The sequence below is a fragment of the Salvelinus fontinalis genome, chromosome 27 (genome assembly GCF_029448725.1).
Source record: "Salvelinus fontinalis isolate EN_2023a chromosome 27, ASM2944872v1, whole genome shotgun sequence".
Lineage (NCBI taxonomy): Eukaryota > Metazoa > Chordata > Actinopteri > Salmoniformes > Salmonidae > Salvelinus > Salvelinus fontinalis.
Genome location: NC_074691.1, coordinates 3,406,751 through 3,425,189, shown reverse-complemented (window position 1 = coordinate 3,425,189; position 18,439 = coordinate 3,406,751). Strand labels below are relative to the sequence as shown.

The 18,439-nt window shown below is 42.1% G+C and overlaps 1 pseudogene; it reads right to left on the bottom strand.

The window, feature by feature from the left end:
• The window catches only part of LOC129824876 (glutamate receptor ionotropic, kainate 2-like), a 185,209-nt pseudogene that overhangs the window by 48,517 nt on the left and 118,253 nt on the right, over positions 1–18,439 (bottom strand).

Sequence of the window (18,439 nt, the reverse complement as noted above, 5' to 3'; positions counted from 1 at the left end):
GTTTTCATGGAAAACAAGGACATTTCTAAGTGACCCCAAACTTTTGAACGGTAGTGTGTATGTGTATATGCTTTATGTCCTCTGGATTCGAGAAGAAAGATGACCAGTTCAATGGTGAGCCTGTCAGTTAGCCTTAACTCTCGCACAGAATCCAGCCTAGCAGACGCAAAGCTATTTCCCAGATTTTTTTTCTCTGGCCTGCATTGATTTAATCACCCTCAGTTTGGCCATTCTACAAGGGTAAATACAGATCATGATAGAGACATGAGGTTTGGACCATTGGTTTTCTTAGAGGATTATCTACACAATTAAAGGAAAGGTTCACCCATTTTGAATGATATACTGTTTTTGTGCATCTCTATGTGCTATCGATTCCCTGGGTGATTTCATGTTTTGTGTATGTATCTGAGTTATTGGCGTTCAAGCTGGGAGAAATCCGTCCGGTATGATGTAGCACTGTGATAAGGTCAATCTCACTACACTGGAAGTTAATAGGACTACGACTTTTAGATCACGAAAATGTCCATCATACGTGTCAGATTTCAATACTGGACGATGTCATAACTCGAGAGGATGTCTTCTCTCGAATGAGCTATTGACCATATTTTAGCGATATTCTTACCTCGAGATATTTCTGATTTAACGACGGGTTTAGCACATTTTTTGACCAGGGTGCATTGCATGGTGCCATTGACAGAGATATTATAGAAAGGAGATAGGAACCCAATGAATGAAGGAATGTGTAACACCCCACACAGCAGACACTGTCGACCAGTCGCGTGCAAATTGTCATGCTATGTCATGCAGTTGCTAAACTAATCCCCTCTCATATGTCGAGAAACGTGCCTATTTTCGTCAAAGGTACGTAATGTCACAATTCCAAAGCTATACGATATTACAGATAGCAAGTTAATTATCTCACATCTCGGAAAAGATTTGTAATGTTGTACTTCTTGTTGATGAAATTCATGCTAATGTTGGGTTTTTGAGCTAGCGCCCAATAGACTACCATGCACTCCGTCCCATTTATGTCGCCATTTTAAATCGCCAAAATGAAACATTTGTTCACAAAAAAATATTGTTCTCACATATTAGTGTTATTTAACACTGTAAATGAAATGAATGAGTTATTTTGGGTGGATTTCCCCCCTAAACATATTATTTTACCCATTTGTCGTTTTTTGATTGGGCACCCCACTGATTCAATCTCTCCTCTCAGTCGTCATGACTTCAGTGATCCTGCTGTGTGCATATGTGAGGCCGCAGAAAGAAAGAGAACTAGCCAAATGTATGTTTACCAGTATGGTGGAGACGCGGAGGGATTTGTTAGCCAGAGAGTCAGTGATGTTCGACGTCTTGCTCTTGTGGTCCTCTGTCATGTTCAGCCCACTGGGAGGGTCCCATGTTCCAATCTGTTGGGGAAACATATGATCCCCTCATATCATAAAATGGTACTGTATATGCATACACAGACAGACATGAGTTGTGAACACACGCACCAGTGGTATAAAGTCGCTAGAGAAAGTCGACACACATTTTAATGCCTTAAAATGTCATCTAAAAAGGGATTACATTGGATTATTCCTACCAATCTACACAACCTACTCCACATTTTCAAAGTAAACAACAAATTATAGAACATTTTCCAAATTAATAAAAAAAATATAAATGAAGGTGTATTGATTGAAAATACAGACGATGAACAACACTGCATTCACTCCACATGACTGGCCCGTATGACAAAGTTAAAAGGAAGCATGTGTTACAAAATCCACTCCAAATCTTTCATTCTGTTTGCAACAAGGCCGTTAAGTAATAAGGCAAGACAACACATAAAAAAACATATTTTGGGGGGCATAAAGAAAAAATCCAATACAACACAAGCCTACAACACAAAATCCAGGAAAGCCTGTCTTTTCAAGCATTGTGGTGGCAGCGTCGCGATATGGGTATGCTATCACCAGCAGGGACTGGTGGGTTTGTCGGGTTCAAAATAAATATGAAAGGAGCAGGGGGGCTGCAAATGTTCTTATTTTACAAGTTGGATTTGACTTGAAAATTAAAATACACAAACAATAAGAACATTCATATTTATTCAATGATATCTACATGTATTTTGCTGTGCTTGATAACGGAGCGATTTAATTAAGCATTTTCTTTTTATAAATCGCTTTAAAAAAAATAAAAAGCTACAATTCCAACTGTTTGATTGACAAGAGTGATGATCAGCGGGGCAGAGTTTTTACCACCATCATTGGGCTTGGGGCCAAAGTATGGGTAGTGCCTCAGCGAAGGTATGGCCAGTGAAAGAGTAGATACTGTATGAGATCTAACCTCCACATCATAGAAGGATACCTGACCCTCCTCATAATCCAAAAATACTCCCACCTTCTGGGGCTTCGCTCTCAGGAGGAGTGGGACAGCAAGGTTTATCAAGAGCTTCATGCTAATTTCCCTTCCTCAGCCATATTGTCCAGTAGCCATTCTCAAGTCTCAGGCAAATGTTTCTCTTCCTGTTGATGGACTCTTCTGTCACTCCTAAACCCCAATCAGTCTTCCCCCTTGATCTGCACCTCATAGTAAAATTGACCAGAGGAGAAGCCCTTCTTTCCTAGGACACACACACACACTCTTTTGGGGTTTTCAATGAGAATCTGTCTTCTGGTTGTATACTTATTTACTGTCCTCAGACAGAATAAGAGTGGGGTGTGCTGTATCAGGGTCAGCTCCAAGTGATTTTCATTTTCGAAATCTGTTCCAAATTATTCCCACGCATTTTTATTTATTTTCTTTTTTTTATTTCACCGTTATTTAACCAGGTAGGCCAGTTGAGAACAAGTTCTCATTTACAACTGCGACCTGGCCAAGATAAAGCAAAGCAGTGCAACAAAAACAACACAGAGTTACACATAAACAAACGTACAGTCAATAACACAATAGAAAAATAAGAAAAATCTATGTACAGTGTGTGCAAATGTAGAAGAGTTAATTAACCTGGTTAAATAAAGGTGAGATATATATATATTTTTTAAATTGGGCACACAGCATGCTGCCTAGTGACTTTCCCCTGTCACAGCCTTAAGCACACTGTGAGCACAGACATCCAAGCGAAATAAAAACCTCCCAAATGTGTGTGGCGATGCCAAACTCTCCGCAGCACAAATATCTCCTACAGTCAACCCTTTAAACAACGCCCAAGACGCTGCCAGACCCCTTTTGGAGACCCTGTACATTGCCAGGTAACCCTTGCCCCTTGCTGCTATATGCCAGTGGGAGAGACGCTGTTTAGAGAGTGGCTTTACTTGAGCTGGAATAGCAAAACAGACAAAAAGCTGGTACATAACTGGATATCCCAGATCCTTTCAATGTACATGCGTAAAGCGCACACTAGACACAGGGCATGTAAATTGTTTTGCGTTTTGTGTAGAATCCGTAGGCGAGCGATAACCTCCCACTGCCATCCGTTCTTCTTGCTAACGTGCAATCATTGGAAAATAAAACTGATGATCTACGATTAAGATTATCCTACCAACGGGACATTAAAAACTGTAACAGCTTATTTTTCACCGAGACATGGCTGAACGACGATATGGACAATATAGAGCTAGCAGGATTTTTCATGCACAGGCAGAACAGAGACGCTACCTCTGGTAAGACGAGGGGTGGGGGTGTGTGTCTATTTGTGGTGCGCGATGAGTAATATTGAAGAAGTCTTACGGTTTTGCTCGCCTGAGGTAGAGTACCTTATGATAAGCTGTAGACCACACTATCTACCTAGAGAGTTCTCATCTATATTATTCGTAGCCGTCTATTTACCAACACAGAACAAAGCTGGCACTAAGACCGCTCTCAACCAACTCTATAAGGCCATATGCAAAGAAGAAAATGCTCACCCAGAAGTGGCGCTCCTAGTGGCCGGTGACTTTAATGCAGGCAAACTTAAATCAGTTTTACCAAATATTTACCAGCAGGTCACATGTGCAACCAGAGGGAAAAAAATCCTAGACCACCTTTACTCCACACACACCCAGATGCATACAAAGCTCTCCACCCCCCTCCATTTGGCAAATCTGACCATAATTCTATCCTCCTGATTCCTGCTTACAAGCAAAAACTAAAGCAGGGAGTACCAGTGACTCGCTCAGTACGGAAGTGGTCAGATGACGTGGATGCTACGCTACAGGACTGTTTTGCTAGCACAGACTGCAATATGTTCAGGGATTCATCAAATGGCATTGAGGAATACACCACCTCAGTCATTGGCTTCATCAATAAGTGCATCGATGACGTCGTCCCCACAGTGACTGTACATACATATCCCAACCAGAAGCCATGGATTACAGGCAACATCCGCATGAAGCTAAATGCTAAAGCTGCCGCTTTCAAGGAGAGGGAGACTAATCCGGACTCTTATAAGAAATCCCGCTATGCCCTCAGACGAACCATCAAACAAGCAAAGCGTCAATACAGGATTAAGATTGAATCCTAGAGCACCAGCCGTTCAGAATGACTGTGTGATAACACTCTTGGTAGCCAATGTGAACAAAACCTTTAAACAGGTCAACATTCGTGCTAGTCCCCTTAGTTCCAGCGAAGAGAAATCTTAACGCTACAGCATACAATGACATTCCAGACAATTCTGTGCTTCCAACTTTGTGGCAACAGTTTGATGAAGGCCCTTTCATGTTTCAGCATGACAATGCCCCCTTGCACAAAGCGAGGTCCATACAGAAATGGCTTGTCGAGATTGGTGTGAAAGAACTTGACTGGCCTGCACAGAGCCCTGAACTCAACCCCGTTGAACACCTTTGGGAAGAATTGGAACGCCGACTGCGAGCCAGCCCTAATCGCCCAACATTAGTGCCTGACCTCACTAATGCTCTTGTGGCTGAATGGAAAAAGTCCCTGCATAAATGTTCAAACATCTAGTGGAAAGCCTTTACAGATGAGTGGAAAGGCTTCACCTACAGTTCTGACTGTTCTACTGTAGCATATAACCTATTTTGGAGAAATGTAATCATACAATATTGTAAGAGCTTTCACTGTCTTATATGCCCCTTTTTTTCATCCTACAGCTCTAACTTGGTGTATAGGAAGAGCACTGTAAGAATGACCTATGTTCTGAATTCTGTCACTCTATATTCAAAAAGTAGTAAACAAATAGTTATATTGACTAATGTTACGTCCGGATTGCCTCCTATCCGCTTGTCGTCCCCTTAGGCCATAGTTTGTACATTTCAATTGTCATTAGAAACCACATTTGTTTAAGCAAGTCAGCCATATCAGCTATGTTTTTTTTAAAGGAAGTGAACGAGGCTGAATGAACTGTTTCGCCGCCAGACAAGGCACCTCTGATAGCCAGGTGTGGTAGTGGTAAGGTGTTGGGACTGCTGTTGGGACAGCTTTATGTAGACCCTTTGTGGGTTTGTGGGCACCGTTTGTCACCGTTATAGTGCAATAAATGTATCGTTTAGTGTTGTGTCGTGGCTTTTCTGGCATGCATTCCACTTTTTTGTTTTTTTGCCCCACCAAGATTTACATGCTAAAATCGCCAATGAACACACGTCTGGTCAGTCCTTCAGAACAACTCGAGGAGTTTGTTGTGCTTCTTACAAATCCTGTTTTCCAGGTTCTCCACAGGGTCGATCAGCCTGTGTGTCTTCAGGTCTGCAGGGCTGGGGCTATCTGATGAGGCTGCAGGTGAGTCTCACAGTAAGAGGTCAAGCACTCCAGGCATGACTTCAGGGCCTTGATTTTCGTCCCGGTACATACATCATAGGCCTTCCTGAACGAAGGAGCAATCTCAGAAATGTAGAATTTATCCTTAAACAGTGGGCACTGGCACAGGCCATTACTGTCCCAGTACTTTCTGATGCAGGCCATGCAGAAGTTGTGTCCACATGACGTGGTGACAGGCTCAAGGAACACATCCAAACCGAACACAGGAACTGTGCTTTGACAGAAGACTGCTGGAGGATGCCATATCTAGACAATGAGTCCAAATGTGAAACCATGAAGCAATTCCTTGATTCTCTCCACTCTTGATATTATGTAGTTGATCATTCATGAGCTCATATAAAGTGTCAGTGAGTGTAAATGAATAACTAGTATGAATGCAATCTTGAAAAATGGTTTCACTAATGACTCATTTATGACGATTTCCAATGACACTGGAAATTGCCATAAATGAGTCATTAAGACAACAGGATATACAGCGTCATTGAGAGCATCCTGACAGGTTGCATCACCCCGCCTGGTATGGCAACTGCTCAGCCTCTGACCGCAAGGCACTACAGATGGTAGTGCGTACGGTTCAGTACAACACTGGGGCCAAGCTTCCTGCCATCCAGGAGCTCTATACATGGTGGTGTCAGAGGAAGGCCATAAAAATTGTCAAAGACTCCAGCCACCCTAGTCATAGACTGTTCTCTCTGCAACGCACGGCAAGTGGTACCCGAGCTCCAAAAGGCTTCTTAACAGCTTCTACACCCAAGCCATAAGACCCCCCCACCCTCCATTTTTACGCTGTTGCTACTCTGTTTATTATCTATGCATAGTCACTTTAACTATACCAATGTACATATTACCTCAATTATCTCAACTAAACAGAATTGTTTTAAGTTTTAAGAGGATATATGACTTTTTCTAATCCTCTTATATAGTCACATGCAGGTAAGATGTTTTGATTTCCTATATAGCACCAGAAAGAGCAGATTCTGAGGTTTCAAAATATCACTTTTTCCCAAAAAAAAGAACAGTTCCATGAGCTCCACACTTGAGCATGAGGCAATAGATAACCCACAGTAAAAATAAATCGTATTCTAATGTTACCCAAGACCTTCATGAACACAACCAACATATTATTTTTCCGATAGCATCTGCCTGTCCTCCTCCTTAAGGATCGAACCCCAGAAACAGCAGGGGTTCAAACTTTAGAACCCAGTTCCTACATTTTAATATAAAAATGTATTTTATTAAACAAAACTATGCAACATTTTATCTCTGGGACCCTCAGGATGACAAATCAGAGCAAGATGACTGAATGTAAGTCCATTATTTACCTTCAGAGGTGAATGTATCAAACCAGTTTCCATGATGCATTTTTGTTGTTGTTGTTGTACTCTCCTCAAACAACAGCATGGTATTTTTTCACTGTAAGTGTAGCTACTGTAAATTGGACAGTGCAGTTAGATTAACAAGAATTTAAGCTTTCTGCTTAATGTCCTGGGAAATGTTCTTGTTACTTACAATGTCATGCTAATCATATTAGCACACGTTAGCTCAACCGTCCTGGTGGAGGGACACCAATCCCGTAGAGGGCATCCTTTTGAGGATCTGAAGACCCATGCCAAATCTTCTCAATCTTCTGTGGGAGAATAGGCATTGTCGTACCCTCTTTACGACCATCTTGATGGGCTCGGACCACGACAGTTCATTGGTGATGTAGACATCGTACTTAAAACTCTCAACCTGCTCCACTACAGCACCGTCAATGAGAATGGGGGCGTGCTCGGCCCTCCTTTTCCTGTAGTCCACGATCCTCTCCTTTGTCTTGATCACGCTGAGGCAGAGGTTGTTATCCTGGCACCACAATGCCTGGTCTCTGACCTCCTCCCTATAGGCTGTCTCATCGTTGTCGGTGATCAGGCCTACCACTGTTGTGTCATCAGCAAACTTAATGATGGTGTTGGAGTCGTGCTTGGCCATGCAGTCATGAGTGAACAGTTGGTACAGAAGGGGACTGAGAACGCACACCTGAAGGGCCCCCATGTTGAGGATCAGCGTGGCAAATGTGTTGTTACCTACCCTTACCACCTGGAGGCAGACCGTCAAGAAGTCCAGGATCGAGTTGCGGAGAGAGGTGATTATTACCAAGGTCCTTAGCTTAGTGACGAGCTTTGAGGGCACTATTGTGTTGAACGCTGAGCTGTAGTCAATGAATAGCATTCTCAAGTAGGTGTTCCTTTTGTCCAGGTGGGAAAGGGCAGTGTGGAGTGCAATAGAGATTGCGTCATCTGTGGATCTGTTGGGACGTAATATGTATGCAAATTAGGTGGGTCTAGGGTTTCTGGGATAATGGTGTTGATGTGAGCCATGACCAGCTTTTCAAAGCACTTCATGTCTACAGACCTGAGCTGAGTACTACGGGTCGGTAGTCATTTAGGTAGGTTACCTTGGTGTTCTTGGGCACAGGGACTATGGTGGTCTGCTTGAAACATGTTGGTATTACCGACTTGGTCAGGGACAGGCTGAAAATGTCAGTGAGGGCACAAAGAAGTTATTTAGCTCATCTAATAGGCTCATGTCACTGGGCAGCTCGTGGCTGTGCTTCCCTTTGTAGTTCGTAATAGTTTACAATCCCTGCCACATCCAACGAGCATCAAAGCCAGTGTAGTAGGATTTCATCTTCGTCCTGTATTGACGCTTTGGCTGTTTGATGGTTCGTCCGAGGGCAGGGTGGGATTTGAGGGAGCGGGTTAGAGTCCCCACTCCTTCAAAGTGGCAGCTCTATCCTTTAGCTCAGTGTGGATGTTGCCTGTAATTCATGGCTTCTGGTTGGGGTATTTACGTACGTACGGTCACTGTGGGGACAACGTTATCAATGCAGTTATTGCTCCTCAATGCCGTTGGAAGAATCCCAGAACATATTCCAGTCTGTGCTAGCAAAACAGTTCTGTAGCTTAGCATCTGTGCCATCTGACCACTTCCCTATTGAGCGAGTCACTGGTACTTCCGGCTTTAGTTTTTGCTTGTTAACAAGAATCAGGAGGATAGAATTATGGTCAGATTTGCCAAATGGAGGGCGAGGGAGAGTTTTGTATGTGTCTCTGTGTCACGCCCTGACCTTAGAGATCCTTATTTATTCTCTATGTTTGGTTAGGTCAGGGTGTGACTCTGGTGGGAAAATCTATGTTTTCTATTTCTTTGTTGTTTTGCCGAGTGTGGTTCCCAATCAGAGGCATATGTCTATCGTTGTCTCTGATTGGGGATCATATATAAGTTGTCATTTTCCGTTTGGGTTTTGTGGGGTGTTGTTTTCTGTTTAGGATGTTTCCCTGACAGAACTGCGCTTTCGTTTTTCTCCTTTTGTCATTTTGTTTGAGTGTTTTTGTGAACATTAAATCATGAACACTTTCCACGCTGCGCTTTGGTCTCATTCAGACGACGAACGTTACACGCTGTGTGTGGAGTAAAGGTGGTCTAGAGTTTTTTTTCTCTGGTTCCACATATTACATGCTGGTAGAAATTAGGTAAAACAGATTTAAGTTTCCCTGAATTAAAGTCCCCGGCCACTAGGAGCACTGCCTCTGGATGAGCATTTTCTTGTTTGCTTAGGGCCTTATACAACTCGTTGAGTGCGTTCTTAGTGCCAGCATCAGTTTGTGGTCGTAAATAGACAGCTATGAAAAATACAGATGAAAACTCTTGGTAAATAGTGTGGTCTAGAGCTTATCATGAAATACTTTACCTCAGGCGAGCAAAACCTTGAGACTTCATTCATCTTAGATTTCGTTCACCAGCTGTTATTGACAAATAGACACAGATCACTATCCCTTGTCTTTCCGGAGGCAGATGTTCTATCTTGCCTATGCACGGAAAACCCAGCCAGTTGTATGTTATCCTTGTCGTCGTTCAGCCACGACTCTGTGAAACAAGATATTACCGTTTTTAATGTCATGTTGGTAGGATAGTCTTCATCGGAGCTTATCCAAATTATTATCCAATGATTGCGTGTTGGCTAATAGGACTGATGGTAGAGGCGGGTTACCCACTTGCTGTCGGATTTTCACAAGGCACCCTGACCTACGACCCCTATATCTCTGTATCTTCTTCATGCAAATGACAGGGATTTGGGCCTTGTCCGGTTTCTGAAGTAAATCCTTTGCGTCCGACTTTGTCCAGTACAAGGTGAGTAATCGCTGTCCTGATATCCAGAAGCTCTTTTTGGTCTTAAGAGATGGTGGCAGAAACATTATGTACAAAATAAGTTACAAATAACGCTAAAAAACACACACAATTGCACAATTGGTTAGGAGCCTGTAAAACGGCAGCCATCTCCTCCGGCGCCATTATTTTCAACAATTGACTCAAAGAGTTGATTCAAAGAGAGAGAAAGACAATAGTTGAAGAGTTTTGAACAAATTGATTTCTTCAAAATTGAAGGAGAAGCAGCAGAGAGAGAAAATTATATTTAGTTGTATTTTTTATTCTTCTTAGTTTACATTTCAATTACTTAGCTAGCTAATGCAGCTATTTTAGCCAACTCAACAACCTGACTCAAACAAAGAGGAACGCTAGCTAGCTGACCAAGGCTATCCAACACTGCAACTCTTCCAAATCAAGGTAAGCTTTCGGTTTTATAAATGTATTTCCTACGGGCCCACCTGTGTTACTGCTAAACTGCTTGTCGTAAGCTGCTTGCTTTACGCTGTACTGCGTGATAGTAAACCCCCAATCCCATCCATGTGAACAAACGGGATAGTTTTAGTAGCTGTGTTGGCTATGACGTTACTTAATATGGTGACAACGATGTAGGCTGTTTAGCGGTTATGATATGAAGGTTTGGCTTGGTGAGTTTAGTCCACAATTGAAGGGAAAAGGTTAGAGGAGGACAGTGCGTAGATGGAAGAAGGAATTATACAACGAGCAAAGTGATGATGCTGTACGTTTGCTGCTATGAAAGTCACCGTGTGTGCGGTTGATCAGGGGTATATTGATTCCGTCAATTCCTTTGCAAAACCTTTCTTAAATGTAAGCAAATGGAACAAAAGAGGGATGGACGTAGCTGACTTTGTCCAATAGAAACTTTGGTTTTAGTTGGGCTAATGATTACACCCAAGATCAGCTAGACGCATGTGAGAGTGTGCAACGTAGTATTGAATGTGTTACTGTCTGTCACCTTGTTATTTGTCTGTCGACCTGTGCATCTTCGTTATAAACTTTAATTTGTAGGCTAGGTTGTAGCAACCTCATGAAGGGTATAGGGCAAATTTGAGTATAATGTAGTAGCCTAAACCTATCGATGTTACGTTGAGCTGGGTGAATGGAATATGAATTACAATCATCCAATATGCTGTAATAGAAATAAGGTCATGTTAATAAGAAAAAAATCCTCCTCCTAATCTGAAACGGCACCGACCACCACTGACCCACGCACACACACAAACTCACTTTTTCCAGTCCTTCCTCCTTTAGACTGATTACGTCCAGGTCAAAGTCTGTCCTCAATCCGTTAGTTTTGTTGAAGAGGATGTGTCCAGTCAAGCCATCCCAATGGGCCTATAGAGAGGGGCACACACACACACACACACACCAACCACCTAATTCAACTCAAAAACAAAGTCCAATGTGTCCAAATTGTATCCCTCAATTACCCATAATACCACATATGTCCTTTCATTATATTTTGATCCACAAATCAAAAGCCTACAATGCTTTAATTTCAATTAGCTAGACCTTCCGCCTGGCTCTCTCTACACTGTCTGCATTTAAATACAACAAGAGACAATAGAGACGAGCACCACAGAAGCTTGTTTGACAGGTATTAGAGTTCATTACACTGTGAAGTTGGTTGTGCTTGAATTTTTACTTCAAAGTGATTGGAGGATCAGAGAGACAGCGCAGGGAGAGATATGAGAGACTGGGGGGGACAGTACATTTGTATTTAAGCAGGGAGTCATGCTTAGACCACGGCATCTTTTGCAGCTCTGAATGAACACATCAATAAACAACAATTACACTTAAATATATATATATATATATATTTTATATATAAAAGTATTAATTTTCACAAAGTCTGATGCCTCAGTTTGTAGGATGGCAATTTGCATATACTCCAGAATGTTGTGAAGAGTGATCAGATGAACTGTAATTAATTGCAAAGTCCCTCTTTGCCATGCAAATGAACTGAATCCCCAAAATACATTTCCACTGCATTTCAGCCCTGCCACAAAAGGACCAGCTGTCAGTGATTCTCTCGTTAACACAGGTGTGAGTGTTGACGAGGACAAGGCTGGAGATCACTCTGTCATGCTGATTGAGTTCGAATAACAGACTGGAAGCTTCAAAAGGAGGGTGGTGCTTGGAATCATTGTTCTTCCTCTTGGCTCAAAACCAGGCTCAAAACCACTTTAGTCTATTGATATACAGCCACTGTGTCTGGCTAGCTACACTGAAGAGGAGAGGAAACCACTATAGACAGGTCTCTCACACCATGGTTACCTGCAAGGAAACATGTGCCATCATCATTGCTTTGCACGAAAAGGGCTTCACAGGCAAGGATATTGGTGCCAGTAAGATTGCACCTAAATCAACCATTTATCCGATCATCAAGAACTTCAATGAGAGCGGTTCAATTGTTGTGAAGAAGGCTTCAGGGCGCCCAAGAAAGGCCAGCAAGCGCCAGGACCGTCTCCTAAAGTTGATTCAGCTGCGGTATCGGGGCACCACCGGTACAGAAACATCCTCCGAGAGCAACTTCTCCCAACCATCCAGGAACAGTTTGGTGACAAACAATGCCTTTTCCAGCATGATGGAGCACCTTGCCCTAAGGCAAAAGTGATAACTAAGTGGCTCGGGGAACAAAACATCATTATTTTGGGTCCATGGCCAGGAAACTCCCCAGATCTTAATCCCATTGAGAACGTGTTGTCAATTCTCAAGAGGCGGGTAGACAAACAAAACCGCACAAATTTTGACAATCTCCAAGCATTGATTATGCAATAACTGGCTGCCATCAGTCAGGATGTGGCCCAGAAGTTAATTGACAGCATGCCAGGGCGGATTGCAGAGGTCTTGAAAAAGAAGGGTAAATACTGCAAAAATTGACTCTTTGCATCAACTTTATGTAATTGTCAATAAAAGCCTTTGACATTTATGAAATGCTTGTAATTATACTTCAGTATTCCATAGTAACATCTGACAAAAATATCTAAAGACAGAGGCAGCAAACTTTGTGGAAATTAACTTTTGGCCACGACTGTACACACACACAGATATATATACACACTACCATTCAAACGTTTGGGGTCACTTGGAAATGTCCTTGTTTTTGAAAGAAAAGCACGTTTTTGTCCATTAAAATAGCATCAAATTGATCAGAAATACAGTGTAGACATTGTTAGTGTTGTAACTGACTATTGTACCTGGAAACGGCTGACTTTTAATGGAATATCTACGTAGGCGTGCAGAGGCCCATTATCAGCAACCATCACTCCTGTGTTCCAATGTCATGTTGTGTTAGCTAATCCAGGTTTATCATTTTAAAAGGCTAATTGATCATTAGAAAACCCTTTTGCAATTATGTTAGCACAGCTGCAAACGGTTGCTCTGATTAAAGAAGCAATTAAACTGGCCTTCTATAGACTAGTTGAGTATCTGGAGCATCAGCACTTGTGGGTTCAATTACAGGCTCAAAATGGCCAGAAACAAATATCTTTCTTCTGGAACTCTTCAGTCTTTTCTTATTCTCAGAAATGAAAGCTATTCCATGCGAGAAATTGCCAAGAAACTGAAGATCTCGTACAACGCTGTGTACTACTCCCTTCACAGAACAGCACAAACTGGCCCCGGTGCACAACTGAGCAAGAGGACAAGTACATTAAAGTGTCTAGTTTGAGAAACAGACGCCTCAGAAGTCCTCAACTGGCAGCTTCATTACTCACTAAACACCTCGTCAACAGTGAAGAGTCAACAGTGAAGAGGTTACTCCGGGATGCTGGCCTTCTAGGCAGAGTTCCTCTTTGTCTGTGTTCTTTTGCCCATCTTAATCTTTTTTTAATTTTTTATTATTTGCCAGTCTGAGATATGGCTTTTTCTTTGCTGCTCTGTCTAGAAGTCCAGCATCCCGGAGTCGCCTCTTCACTGTTGATGTTGAGACTGGTGTTTAGTGAGTCACTAAATAAACTGAGTAGTGGTAACTTAAACACAAGCCATAGTCATATTAACTTAATTAACATTAAGTCATACTTACTCAATTCATCCTATACTGTATGTCAATGAAACGCTAACATTTGAAGTATTACGGTACCTCTTTGATGAGGCTTATAAAGCGCGCTCCAAAGCGCCAGGGTTTGTGGCGGTTGCACTGCAGCGAGCTGACAGTGATCTGCTGCGACTGCTGCACTGCCACCGCTACCACGTGCACCGCGTCGTACATCAGCGCTGCGTCCGTCTGCACACAGAGAGAGAGATATGATGTCAGAGCATTATTACATCATGAGACAAAAGGTGTCTCTTGCTAAATAGATTTGATTAGATTTCCATTAGACAACCTGTATAAGGTTAAATACAATACAGTGCATTGTTATGTCAGAGCATGATTACATAATAAAGTGCATTATGATGTCAGATCAGTATTAGGCCCGCTTCATCAAGGGCATTATGATGTCAGAGCATTATTATATCATGAAGGGCACTATAATGTCATAGCATTTTTTATTAAACCTGCACTGTGTAACTATGTGGGTACAGGTGTTTTTGGACCCTTCTGACAAGAATGTAGTATTTCTTTGAGATTTGAACACGTATCCCAGAAACCCCAGCTCTCATTGGTCGGATGACGTAGCATCAACATCCGCTCTGAGACTTTGTGGCTATTTAATCTCGTGGAAACCTAGTGTTGCCAATTTCGACATTTTCAGTAAATTTGAGACTGTGGATGCATGCGATGTGATAACAGTTATGGACAACGTTGAAGATAACTTGATTCTACTTGAGAAACAATGTCTTACGAACAGGTAAAAAAAAATGACATGTTAAAATATTCACGTTGTTAGCCAAAAAGGTAGGTAACATTAGCTAACTAGCTAAATGGTTGTCAATAGCTATAGTGAATTTCCCTGTGTAATAAATACCATTTAAAATAACACAAGCATATTGCTATTACGTTGTTTTAACTAACTTCTTTCAAAACAGGGTTTCTCACAAACTCATAAGCAGATACTGAGACCCACACACACCCAGAGACAGATGGCTGACACAAACCCCACACAAACACTGATTAAAACAGGAAAGGCCTTGATCAAAAGGGTGCTTGGGTCTGCATTTCACGAGATACTGAGACACACACACACCCAAGGACAGAGGGCTGGCACAAACCTTTCATAAACACAGATATGACAGGAACATCTACGCACACACCTAAACTCCTGTTTTAGCTGAACATTTCTGAAGACGAAGAACTCTACTCAGAGCCAATGGGACAGTGATACTAGCCTGAAGGGGACCTCGCCCAACTCATCAGGACCAACCAGAAGACCAGACCAGCCAGACTCAACCTACTTTATTACCTGTATAAAATACATTTGCACTATGTTTCGGGGCTCTGTCTGCAGGTTCCTTACGAGCTGAATGAACGAGTCCGTGCACGCTTGTACCAGATATCTTTACTTTGAATAAACTGCCGCTTGTCATACAATTTACCACCTGGTCCGAATCCATCCTTGACCGACTCTCTCTTCTCCAATATCTCATTATCAACACCTGCCTGGTCAAATGTATCAATATGACAATAGCTTTTGTAGATTAGTTAACAGACTTTTGTAAAAAAAAAAAATACATTGTAAAATAATGAATTTTGACTATCATAACTCTGCATTAATTGAAAATAACTTTGGTTTTGTCTCGTCCTATGCCCTTCATGCACGCCTCCAACTCAATCATCAAGTTTGCAGACGACACAACAGTAGTAGGCTTGATTACCAACAACGATGAGACAGCCTACAGGGAGGAGGTGAGGGCACTCGGTGTGTGGTGTCAGCAAAACAACCTCTCACTCAACGTCAACAAAACAAAGGAGATGATCGTGGACTTCAGAAAACAGCAGAGGGAGCACCCCCCTATCCACATCGACGGGACAGCAGTGGAGAAGGTGGAAAGTTTTAATTTCCTCGGCATACACATCACGGACAAACTTAAAATGGTCCACCCACACAGACAGTGTGGTGAAGAAGTCGCAGCAGCGCCTCTTCAATCTCAAGAGGCTGAAGAAATTGAGCTTGTCACCTAAAACCCTCAAAGACTTTTACAGATGCACAATTGAGAGCATCCTGTCCGGCTGCATCACCGCCTGGTACGGCAACTGCACCGCCCACAACCGCAAGGCTCTTCTGAGGGTGGTGTGGTCTGCACAACGCATCACCGGGGGGAAACTACCTGCCCTCCATGACACCTACAACACCCGATGTCACAGGAAGGCCAAAAAGATCATCAAGGACAACCCCCCGAGCCACTGCCTGTTATCATCCAGAAGGTGATGTCAGTACAGGTGTATCGAAGCTGTACTCCTAGCTTTACTAGCTAGCTAATAACGTTACTGGGATGGCCCCTTGATTCTCGAGAGCTATGGCTATAAAGATGTGGTGTATGGATTGTAGATGTGCTATACTCTTCTGCATGAAAATCCTTATTGCTTAGACATAAAAGACCATGTATTGAACATTACCATACAATCCTAACAAGTGTTGTGTACATGCTTTTTTCTGTGGGATTCCAGTTTTGAAGAGCCGTAGACCATCCAGGGGCACAGGCAGAGCTGCAGAAAGAAATAATTGGACAGGAAGACCTTGAAAGGGCTGCCTGACTGCAAGAAGAGAGGCTGGCCGAGACGATGGTTAGTACAAATGTTTCACCTGCGGTACTATTTACTCATTTGACAACATTGTAATCATATCACACAACATTTGGCTGCATTCTGTAATTTCATGTTACTTTTTTCTTATCATTACAGCTTAAATTGCAAGACCTGTCCTTTGAAGAAAGGGGAGAGGTGCTGGAGCTGGCTGCTTCCCATCTACCTGGAGTGATGTTTCACATCATGGAGTACCGGAGAGCTAGCCTAGGGTCTCCAGACAACCTCGCTGGTGCACCTGCATGAATTGCAGGGAGACTCCTACACACTATTACACACAACTCCTGCCATTTCACCACTGCAATATTCAATTGATTTATTACCAAGTACTGTATGTTTACATAACAGGTTAACACTTTCCACAACTACACTGTACTTCATTCTTCATTTGGATCCCAAATAGGAAAAATACTTGATTTGGTGATATCTTTAAGTCGATTCTTGTGTGAATTTTTCTTTAGTCTGGTCAGTTCAGTTCAGTACTTTATCGGATTGTTTCCCTTACACTGTGCTTTTGTTATTTTGAGGAAGGTTACGGAGACTACCTTGTATATCTCCTTAATAAAACTATTTGACCTGACCTGTATAATTGGACGGACTTGTTTTGTACTGTATTTACACGAGGGTAGTCCATCCGTCTTTCTGGATATCTACCCACCTGTAGGTTTGCTAAATTAAAGTGTAAACTGTCAAGAGCATAGATGTCCAGGAAAAGAGAATCGTTTAGTAAATCATTCTAAAACATTCCAAAAGTACAATAATGATGACTATATGCTAGACAGAAAATGCACACGTATTGTTTCTCAAAAGTTTATTGTTGCCCTCACAAACTTCCCTTATTTATAGGATTGACTGTTTTCTGAAGGTTTTAAAACTTCCCGGGAACCACCAAGTCTGACATTAGGGAATGCTCCGGACCTTCCCAGCTCAAAGGTGTGCTTACTGCACCCGTGTTGTGTGGCGAGCATCTCCTCGAAGTTGTAGCAACTCAGCCGTTGTTGGTGGTGCTATTTCAGGGAGTCTTGGGTCATCTGATCGGAGGATCATTCTGCTTGATACCCCCAGTCTTCTCAACACTGCTTTCTGAAGTTCTGGGATGTCAGTGTAGTCCTTTGCAGTTTTCAATGAATAGACACTTCAGACTTGTTATTGTGGAGTCTCCTCTAGCTGAAAGATAGTTAATTCTCACCAAATATTATTCTATCATACCTGACGATCACACCTGATTAAACTAATTGCATTCTAAACTGAAGACCATTATTAGTTGATTATTGGAGTCAAGAGTTAGCCGGGACAAAAGTGTTACAACAATCAAGCCCCTGATGACTGGAGTTGACCATTCCTGACCTAGATCAGAGATAAAATATTTTTAGAATGTAGTGTTGTGACTATCATTAATGTGATGATGGTTATTTTATCAAGTCAATTAACTATGTTTAACTTCTCTAGGGTAGGGGGCAGCATTCGGAATTTTGGATGAAATGCATGCCCAAATTAAACTGCCTGTTCCTCGGGCCCAGAATATATGATATGTATATAACTAGTAGATTTGGATAGAAAACACTCTAAAGTTTCCAAAACGGTTAAAATAGTGTCTGTGAGTATAACAGAACTGATTTGGCAGGCGAAAACCTGAGAAAAATCTATTCCTGAAATTGTTTTTGTTTTGTTTTTGTAGTTCTTTTCATTGCCATTACATTGACTTAGGACTCAAATTGCAGTTTCTATGCCTTCCACTAGATGTCAACAGTCTTTAGAAAGTGTTTCAGGCTTGTATTCTGAAAAATGAGGAAGTAAGAGCAGTCTGAA